This window comes from Eptesicus fuscus, chromosome 8, assembly GCF_027574615.1.
Source record: "Eptesicus fuscus isolate TK198812 chromosome 8, DD_ASM_mEF_20220401, whole genome shotgun sequence".
NCBI lineage: Eukaryota > Metazoa > Chordata > Mammalia > Chiroptera > Vespertilionidae > Eptesicus > Eptesicus fuscus.
This window is the reverse complement of record NC_072480.1, coordinates 10377584-10388387: the sequence shown is the minus strand read 5'-3', so window position 1 is coordinate 10388387 and position 10804 is coordinate 10377584.

The following is a 10804-nucleotide window of genomic DNA, read 5'->3' as shown; positions in this document are numbered from 1 at the left end:
TGCAATCCCACCAATAGCGCATGAGGATTCTCCTCACATCTTCACCAACACTTTTTTTTGTTGAGTTTTTAATGATAGCCAAACTGACAGGTGTAAGGTGATATCTCATTGTGGTATTTATTACTTTGCATTTCTCTGATGATTAATGATGTTGAGCATCTTTTCATATATTTATTTGCTATCTATCTATATGTTCTCATTGGAGAAATGTCTATTAAGGACCTCTGCCCCTTGTTTAAACAGATTGTTTATCATTTTGTTCTTAAGCTGTATAAGTTCCTTATATTTTTTGATATAACCTTTATCAGATGTATCATTAGCCAGTATCTTCTGCCATTCAGTAGATTGTCTTATCAATTTGTTGATGGTTTCCTTTGCTGTACAAAAATGTTTTAGTTTGATATAGTCACATTTGTTTATTTTTTTTCTTTTGTTTGCCTTGCCTTTAGGGGACATATCCAAAAAGATATTACTAAAAGCAATGTAGGAGAGTTTACTGCCTATGTTTTCTTCTAGGAGTTTTATAGTTTTGGGTTTCACACTAACTCTTGATATTATTATTATTATTATTATTATTATCATTATTATTATTATTATTATCCCTCACCCAAGGATATTTTTCCTTTGATTTTTAGAGAGAGTGGAATAGAGAGGGCAAGACAGAGAGAAATATCAATGTGAGAGAAACACATCAATTGGTTGCCTCCTGCACATGCCCTGACCAGGGCCCATTCCAAGAAGGATCCTGCAACTGAGGTGTGTGCCCCTGACCACAATCAAACCCGGGACCCTTCAGTCGGCAAGTCAACACTCTATCCAATGAGACAAATCAGCTAGGGCTACACTTAAGTCTTTAATCTATTATGAGTTTATTCTTGTATATGGTGTAAGAAAGTGATCTAGTTTCATTTTTTGTCCAGTTTACCCAACACCATGTATTAAAGAGACTGTCTTTACCCCATTGTATAGTCTTGCTTCCTTTGTCATAGATTAATTGACCATATAGGTGTGAACAGGTGTAAGTTTATTTCTGGGATCTCTATTCTATTCCATTGACCTATGTGCCGGTTTCTATGCCAGTGTTATACTTTTACTGATTACAGTTGTATTGCGGTATAGTTATTAGATGATGTGATACCTCCAACTTTGTTCTTTTTTTCTCAAGATTGTTGTGCTATTCTGGGTCTTTCATATAAATGTTAGGATTTTACCAGGCCAGTGTGGCTCAGTGGTTGAGCATTCACCTGTGAACCAGGAGGTCACAGTTTGATTCCCAGTCAGGGCACAGGCCCAGGTTGCGGGCTTGATCCCCAGTAAGGAGTGTGGAGGAGGCAGCCAATCAATGATTCTCTCTCATCATTGATTTATCTATCTCTCTCTCCCTCACCCTTCCTCTCAGAAATCAATTAAAAAATATATTTTCTAAAACCATTAAAAATAAATTTTAGGGGGACTCTTTTCCCCCTCCCCACCTGGGAGTCATTTCAGGGACCCTTCTCCCCCTCCCTACTTAGGAGTTCATTCTGTGGGACTCTTCCCTCTCCCCACGTGGGAGTCTGTACTTGTTCTTCAATAAATCTCCACCTTTACTATACCAAAAAATAAAATAAAATAAAATAAAATAAAATAAAATAAAATAAAATAAAATAAATTTTAGGATTATTTGTTTTACTAGTAGTTCTGTGAAAAATGTCATTGGTATTTTGATAGGGATTATATTGAATCTTTAGATTGCTTTGGTGAGTATAGGCATTTTAATGATGTTAATTATTCTTATTTATGAACTTGGTATATGCTTTCATTTATTTGTATCTTCTTTAATTTCTTTCTTTAATATCATAATTTTTCAAGTACAGGTCTTGTACCTACTTAGTTACAATTATTACTAGGTATTTTTTATGTAATTGTGAATGGGATTATTCTCTTAAAATTCTCTTTTTGATAGTTCCTTGTTGGTATATAAAATGCAACCAATTTCTGAACATTTATTTTGTATCCAGCTAGTTTAGTGAATTAATGAATCAGTTCATTTTTTGGTGGAGTCTTTGGGTTTCTATCTATATAGTATCAATGTTAACTGCAAATAGTACTTCATTTCCAACTTGAGTGCCTTTTATTTCTTTTTCCTTTAGGATTACTGAGGCTAGGACTTCCAATACTATGTTGAAGAGAGGTAGTAAAAGTGGACATCTTTGTCTTATTCCTGATTATTTTTTATAATCCTCACCCAAGGATATGTCTGTTTTTGTTTTTTCTAGGTGGGGGGATTTTTTGTGGGGTTTTTTTAGAGAGTAAGGAAGGGGGAGGAATGGAGCGGGGAGAGAGAAACAATGATGTGAGAGAGAAACATTGATCTGTTGCCTCCCATATGTGCCCTGACTGGGAATCTAACCTGCCACCTTTTGGTGTACAGGATGATGCTCCAACCAACTGAGCCACACTGGTCAGGGCTCTTATTCCTGATTTTAATGAAAACTATTTTAGCTTTTCACCATTGAGTATGATGTTAGCCGTGGGTTTCTCATATATAGCCATTATTACTAGTATGTCGAGGCATGTTTCCTCTATTTTCACTTTGCTAATAGTTTTCATCATAAATGGATGCTGGATTTTTTAAAATGCTTTTGCTGCATCTATTGATAAGATCATATGATTTTAACCTTTTTTTATTTATTTGTTATATCATGTTAATTCATTTGGGGATATTGAACCAACCTTGCATCCCAGAATAAACCCCCACTTGATCATAATGTAAGAACTTTGTAATGTATTGGTAAGTTCAATTTGCTAATATATTGTTGAGTAATTTGCATGTATGTTTATCAGGGATATTGGCCTATCATTTTTGATTTTTTAATTTTTTTTTCTTGTTTTAGAATCAGGGTAATGCTGTCCTTGTAAAATGAGCTTGGGGGGCTTCCCTCCTCTTCAATTTTTTTGGGAATAGTTTGAGAATGGTACATATTAGTTCTTTGAATATTTGGTAAAATTCATCTGTGAAGCCATCCAGTTTAAGACTTTGGTTTGCAAGAAACCAAGATGGCGGCATAGGTAAGCACCTAAACTGCTGCCTCGCACAACAATTTCAAAACTACAACTAAAAGACAGAACGGACGTCATCCAGAATCACAGGAAAACTGGCTGGGTGGAAATTCTACAACTAGAAGGGAAGAGAAAAGCTCACGGAGAATCAGAGGAGCTGCAAAGGGCTGAGGTACAGAGACACGCACACAGAGAGGAAGGGCAGCTGAGTGCCTGGCTGGCTTTCTCTGGAGGGAGAGGGAAGGAAGCCCCTGACTACACTGAACTCCAGTTCCGACTGCACTGAACCCCAGTTTTGGGCGAATCCCCGTGGACCCAGCCTCATACAAGGGGAGTCTGGACTGTCAGGTAGAGAGAAAGGCACATGAAGACTCGGAGACTCGAGGGAGCCGCGGCGGGCAGGGGTCTGGAAGTGCGCACGTGCGCAAGAGAGCGCAGAGAAGACTGCGGAGGTTGCTGCTAGCTTTCCCTAGCGGAATGGAGTCGGAGTCCTGACTGCACTGAGAGCAAGGAAGAGTAAGGAAAGGGGGGGAAAGGAGGAAGGAGAGAGAAACATTGATCTGTTGCCTCCCATATGTGCCCTGACTGGGAATCTAACCTGCCACCTTTTGGTGTACAGGACGACGCTCCAACCAACTGAGCCACACTGGTCAGGGCTCTTGTTCCTGGTGACCCACGGTCTTACAGGGGTAATCTGGACTGCCAGGTGGAAACTCAGGGGAGCCGCGGAAGGCAGAGGTCTGGAGGCGCACGCGCAAGGGCAGGGCTGACGGGAAGCCAAGACTGTCTGCTCAGCCCTGAGACTCCACCCCATCCAAGGTGAGCACAGAGGCTTTTGCAATTTTGCAAGTCTGGTCCTATAAGGCTGTCTTCAGCACAGGTCTCCCAGCATAGACACAGCTGATACTCACAGCCAATTGGCCTGGAGGTCAATTCCTCCCAGTGATACCAACAACAATCAAGACTAAACTACAACAAGTCTGTACACACAGTCCACAAAGGGGTGCACCAAGAGTGTCCACCTCAGGTAACTGGGGAGGCCAACCCATTGGGCCATATAGGACACCTAGCACACAAAGCTACCCTACCAACTCAGGGAAGCAGCGAAAATGTGAAGACAAAGTAACAGATCACAAACGAAAGAAATGGAGGAAAACAAATGACTGGATATAGAATTCAAAACCACGGTTATAAGGATTTTCAAGAATTTCCTAGAAAAGGTCGATAAATTTAGTGAGACCCTCAAGGATATGAAAAAGGACGAACTAGAAATTAAACATACACTGACTGAAATAAAAAATATTTTACAGAGACCCAACAGCTGACAAGAGGATCCCAAGAATCAAGTCAAAGATTTGATATACAAAGAAGCAAAAAATACTCAACCAGAAAAGAAAAAAGAAAAAAGAATCCCAAAAGTTGAAGATAGTGTAAGAAGCCTCTGGGACAACTTCAAGCGTACCAACATCAGAATTATGGGGGTCCCAGAAGAAGAGAGAGAGCAAGATACTGAAAACCTATTTGAAGAAATAATGACTGAAAATTTCCCCCACCTGGTGAAAGAAATAGACTTACAAGTCCAGGAAGCACACAGAACCCCAAACAAAAGGACTCCAAAGAGGACCACACCAAGACACATCATAATTAAAATGCCAAGAGCAAAAGACAAAGAGAGAATATTAAAAGCAGCAAAAGAAAAACAGTTAATTACCTACAAGGGAGCACCCATACGATTGTCAGCTGATTTCTCAACAGAAACTATGCAGGCCAGACGGGAGTGGCAAAAAATATTCAAAGTGATGAATAGCAAGAACCTACAACCAAGATTAATCTATCCAGCGAAGTTATCATTCAGAATGGAAGGTCAGATAAAGAGCTTCACAGATAAGAAAAAGCTAAAGGAGTTCATCACCACCAAACCAGTATTATATGAAATGCTGAAAGGTATTCTTTAAGAAGAAGAAAAAGGTAAAGATAAAAATTATGAACAACAAATACATATCTATCAACAAGTGAACCTAAAAATCAAGTGAATTAAAAATCTAAGGAACAGAATAAACAGGTGAATATAATAGAATCAGGGGCATAGAAAGGGAGTGGACTGATAATTCTCAGGGGAAAGGGGTATAGGGGGTGCAGAAAGAGACTGGACAAAAATCGTACACCTATGGATGAGGACAGTGGGGGAGAGGTAAGGGCAGAGGGTGGGGTGGGAACCGGGTGGAGGGGAGCTATGGGGGGAAAAAGGAGAAACAATTGTAATAATCTGAACAATAAAGATTTATTAAAGTTAAAAAAAAAGACTTTGGTTTGCTGGGAGTTTTAACATTCAATGAAATATTACACTGTGAACCAAGGCAAATTGCTGCTAATGTCAGGCCTGGGGCCTCTTATTGAGAGGTTTGGGGAATGCGGAAGCCAGCTGATGCTTGTTTGAGATTTTAGAAAAGTCTGAATCCTGAGCCAGGACAGGCTATTCATATGGAAAGACGACTGCAAACAGCTTGGTTGGAGCTTCAAATTGGATAGGGCAAGGTCTCAGGGAGTCACCAGGGCAAGGCGAACAGTGTGAGCCAGATTGATTGAAACTCAGATATGGAACCTATCAGTCAGCTCTGTTGCAGGGAAGATTTCAGCATAAGAACAATGACTTCTTAGGGCGTCGATCTGCGGACTGAGGGGTCCTGGGTTCGATTCCAGTCAAGGGCATGTACATTGGTTGCGGGCATATCCCCAGTGGGGGGTGTGCAGGAGGCGGCTGGTCGACGTTTCTCTCCCATCGATGTTTCTGGCTCTCTGTCCCTCTCCCTTCCTCTCTGTAAAAAATCAATAATATATATATATATGAACAATGACTTCTGCCATCACTTTTGTCTGGAAGAAAGCTGCCCCCCCCCCCCCCCCCCCAGTTCTTTCCCTGGTGTCAGACAATTTAGTCCCCTGGATCCTTCCAAGCTGCTGTCCCAATGCTGAAGCTCAGAGGGAGTAAGTTGGAGTAAGTCCATGTGTTGGCCCTTTAAGAGGAATAACTGGGACTCCAGCAGCCTCTGTGTTACTCAGACACAATTCCCACTGGCTTTTACAGCCGAAGTTATAGACTTCTCTTCCCAGTACTGGAACTCTGGGCTAAAGGGTCTGGTGTGGTGCTGGTGCCCCTTGCTCCTCATGTAGACCTCCACAACCAATATATCCCTACCAATTAAAAAAAAAAAAAAGCACCACACATGGACCAGCTCATTCTGCACCTCCACCCCTCTTACCAGTCTCCATGTGCTTTCTTTTTTTACTTCTCTAGTTGTAGGACTGAAGGTGGTTCTGAATTATTATTGTTCTCTGGTTTCATTGAAAATTTGATGTGGTTGTGGGAGGATGCAAGTGCCAAGTTTACCTACGCCACCATCTTGACCGGAAGTCTCTCTAATGTATTCTTCATTGCATTTCCTGTACTCTTAATTTCTGACTGGTTTTGTTTTTTATCTCCATTTTTATGTTTACTACCTCTTTGTTGTAGTTCTCACTGAGATCATCTGTTTATTCCATAAGTTCATTGAGCATTCTTATAACGAGCATTTTGAATTCTGTATCTGGTAGATTGCTTGTCTTGATTTTTAGTTCTTCATCTGGAATTTTGTTGTTCTTTAATTTGGAACATATTTCTTTGTCTTCTTATTTGGCTGCCTCCCTGTGTTTGTTTCTTTGTATTAGGTAGAGCTGCTATGCCGAGAACCAATTCCAGCATGTAATAATTACAAGAGTTCTGTCAAAAGGTTGATGGGACTTGGGGGGCTCAACAAGGGTGAGCCACATATGTAATTTATCTGTTGGAAATAGCTAAACGGCACTTCCCCCAAACCTGAATGGGATTGTTAACTGCCAGACAGCTCAGGGCATTTCATTGCCTCCTGTTGGCCAAATAACTGAACAGCTGTAGGCTATTCCCCAAACTGACAATACCCTTTGATACCTTACCCTTTGAAGTATATATTTCCACCTTGCCTTGGGACAAATTGTGTTTAACCTTGGTCAAGGTAGAGTCTTCAGTTCCTTTTCACTGAAGCTCCTCTGACCCCCAATGCCTCTCAAAACTATCTTTCGACCTTGGACTCCTTCTTGAATCTATGCGCAGCCCCTTTCTCCAGAATGCGGAACCCTTTGTAAGGCTGGGAAAAGAACCCCGGCACTGCTACATTTCCAAGTCTTGGTAGTGTGTCCTTTGGGGCCCAGTGTCACAATCTCCATGTTCACCTGAGCTGGATGTTTTCAGGTGTGACTCTTGTATGAGTTGTCTGTACCCTTCTGTCGTAGTTCAGCTTTGATTTCTGTTGACTATGCAGTGGGTTGGATTGACCATGAGGACTGGCTGTAATTACAGGGGATGAGCTGTTGGGGTGGGAGGATCCCACAGAGTGGATTTGCTGTAGTGGGCCTCTAGTGCCGGCTGTGTCCACCCCTTAGGTGTGTTGTTTGTAGACCTAATTTGGTGGTTATCTGGTGTGATCTAAAGCTGGTTACTGGGTATGCTGGTCCTGGAGCCTCTTGGGAGGGGCACCAGTGCACATCCAGGTCAACCCTTGCCTGTGCTTGGCCTGGGGCCACCAGGTAGGAGCTACAAAGATCTGCTATTGGTAGTTGCCTGTGCTGGGCTTGGATGTGCTTTGGGAGAAGATACTCTGCAAGCCAAGGCTGGCTACCACTAGTGTCAGGATGTGGGTTGATTAGCAAGAGGTTGAGGGCATGCCAAGATCAGCTGCTGGTTTGTTTGGGGTTTGTAGGCCTTTCAGAGATTTTCCGGAAGTTCATAGCATGGGCTGAGGCCATCAGCTTGTGAGTAACAGTTGCTGAAAGAGGTTCTGGCCTATGTGTGAGTTGTATAGTGCCAGTTCTCAGATATCCACAGGGTGGAGCAAGTTTAATAGAAACTCAGATTTGGTGCCTGCCTGTGCCTGTAGGCTGGGTTTGGGTAGGGCTTAACAAAGGACTTATTGTACTAGCCTGTTGGCTCTGTGGGGGTAAGGCTCAACAAAAACACAGTGGTGCCTGCCAGCACTTTAGAGCTGCCCCTCCAGCCCTCACCCTAAAGCCAGACATTTCAGTTTATAGTTGTATGTCTCTAGTGCTTTTCGTGTTGCCGCCCCAAAACGGAGCTCAGAGAAAGTAAGTATAGGCCTTTTAAAGGAAATGCCTGGGACTCCAGCAGCCCTTCATCTCACCCAGATAGAAACCCCTCTGATTTCCATGGTCAGATGTTGTGAGGACTCCTCTTCCAGGCACTGGTACTCCAGCCTCGGGAGACTGGTATGGATCTGAGACCCCTTGCTCCTCATGGGGGACCTCAACAGCCAAGATATCCCTCTCAATTCTTAACTGTCACACATAGGTGTGGGACCAGCCTGTTTCACATCTCCACCCTTCTTACCTGTCTGTATGCAGCTTCTTCTTTATATCCTTAGTCATAGGAGTTTTGTTCAGCTAGTCTTCAGCTGACTCTCAAGGGTGGTTGTTCTATAATTTAGTTGTAATTTTGATGTAGTTGGTGGGAAGAGGCAAGCACCATTTTTCTCATCATACTTTTAGTATCTTCAATATTGTTAAAAGGTTTCTATGTTTGGAGAATGTGTTCAGTAGTAGCTCTATTATCCCACTATCCTCCAGCTATGCCCCAGTCTTTCTAGCCTTCTGATCAACCATTGTCACTACAGTTATTTGTCATTCTCCTTGGGAACTCCAGTCCACTGACATCCTTCCCCTTTTTCCAATCCGTCAAACTTCTCCTTTTGGATTTCATGCTCCTTTATTTCAACAAAATTCTTATCAATTATCCTAAACTTCCCTTGACACACTGGCACTTCCTTATCACAATTTGGCTAAACCCCATCCCTGAATGAAACCAATTGTATACTTTTCCCCTGAACCTCCAAGCCTGTAAAAGAAAAATCATACAATAGACAGATTGTTGTCAGTATATAGTCACCATCACCAGCCAGATATAACTTCTTAACACAATAATCCTGCTACATTTCTCAGTTCACTTGCTTTCTGCACTCTGTAATGAAAACTTCAAACCCTCTCAGTCTCTTCAAATCTCTGGTTCTCTTACCTTTGGCCTTATTTCCAAAAGACAACTTTGATTCCTCTCCCTCAAAGTAAATACAGTCTTTCATACAGGACCTCATTTAATTGTCTAGTACAAAATCTACCACCTACCAACTGCTGCATCAACTCTCAATTTTCCTCTTGTAGTTCCAGAAGACGTCCTCTTTCTCTTACCCAACGCCAGTTTCTCTACCTGTCCCCTCCAGAACTGTGCTTTATTTCATCCTCTTGTCTCTCGTGTATATTATTCAACTTCTCCCACTTATTTTGTTTTAATCCTTCCCATCATTTATAAACCATGTTTAGTTCTCTTCCATCTACACCTATAAAATAAACAAACAAAACCAGAAAACAAAAGGGATAAGCCGTCTAGGTCATGGTCTTTTTAAACTGCTCTCAGTGAACTGTGCTATTCATCTGTAGAGCACATATTTTAATTTCAGTATTTATTCATTAATAAAGGTATTTTACTCACGTATGTTCCCCCAACAGTGTGTAAGTCACATGAGTGGTGATGCTGTGTGTATTTTTGCTTGCCATGGTATCTCCAAGTGCCTACCTAGCTCCACAGCTCCTAGATCAGAGTTGACATGAAATAATAGTTACTTTTGCCGAAACCGGTTTGGCTCAGTGGATAGAGCGTCGGCCTGCGGACTCAAGGGTCCCAGGTTCGATTCCGGTCGGGGGCATGTGCCTTGGTTGCGGGCACATCCCCAGTGGGGGGTGTGCAGGAGGCAGCTGATGGATGTTTCTCTCTCATCGATGTTTCTGGCTCTCTATTCCTCTCTCTTCCTCTCTGTAAAAAATCAATAAAATATATATATAAAAAAATCTTTAAAAAAGTACTAATAAATAATAGTTATTTTTGTTGAATTCTTTCACTTATTCAACTCTTCATTTCCTGCCGGCTGCCAGGCACTGAATTAATCACCAATGATCAAGAATATGTAGTCCTTACTTTTGAAACTCAAGTTCAGTAAGGAAAAGAAATTAAACATCCCAGTGATTTCAATACAATATGGTATGTGCTATGAAAAGACTACACATCACAGCAACTTCTGCCTCAGCCAGCATGGGAGTGGGGCGTGATGAGAGGCAGGAAGAAGCAGTGGGAAAGGATCCCAAGAAGAGTCTCCCATTGTACTGAGTCCAAAAAGCCAACTAGGAAACTGTTGCCCAGTGAGTGATGGGTAAGAGAGAGAATAGCGTGTTCACTGGCCTGGTGCCAGAACCTTAAATTGCAATAGACCTTTTAAACCTTGTATTGATATCAGCACTTAGGATCAAAAGCAAGTACTTCAGTGAGTCTCCAGAGCATGTAAGGATGTGGAGCGAGCTGAAAGGTGAAGAGGTTTTGTATGCTTAGGAACCACTGAAGCCTTTATACTTGGAAACACTACTGTGCCCCTGAAGCTACAGTAATGCTGCATTTACGTTGGTAAACTGGTCACACTGTGAAGATGGACTGAACGGTGGCTTAAAGAGTCTGGAGACAACCTTTGGGTTCCCCTTTCACTTTAATGTTTCCTTTGCAACTTTGGAGAAATACCAAGTAAGTGAGGGAGGAAGGGTCAGACCGAGGGCCTACCTAAGGTGACTGCACTTCTTGTTACTGCCCGGATAGTCTTAGAAACACTAACAGTCTTTGTGCAATTTCTACCCCAGCTTA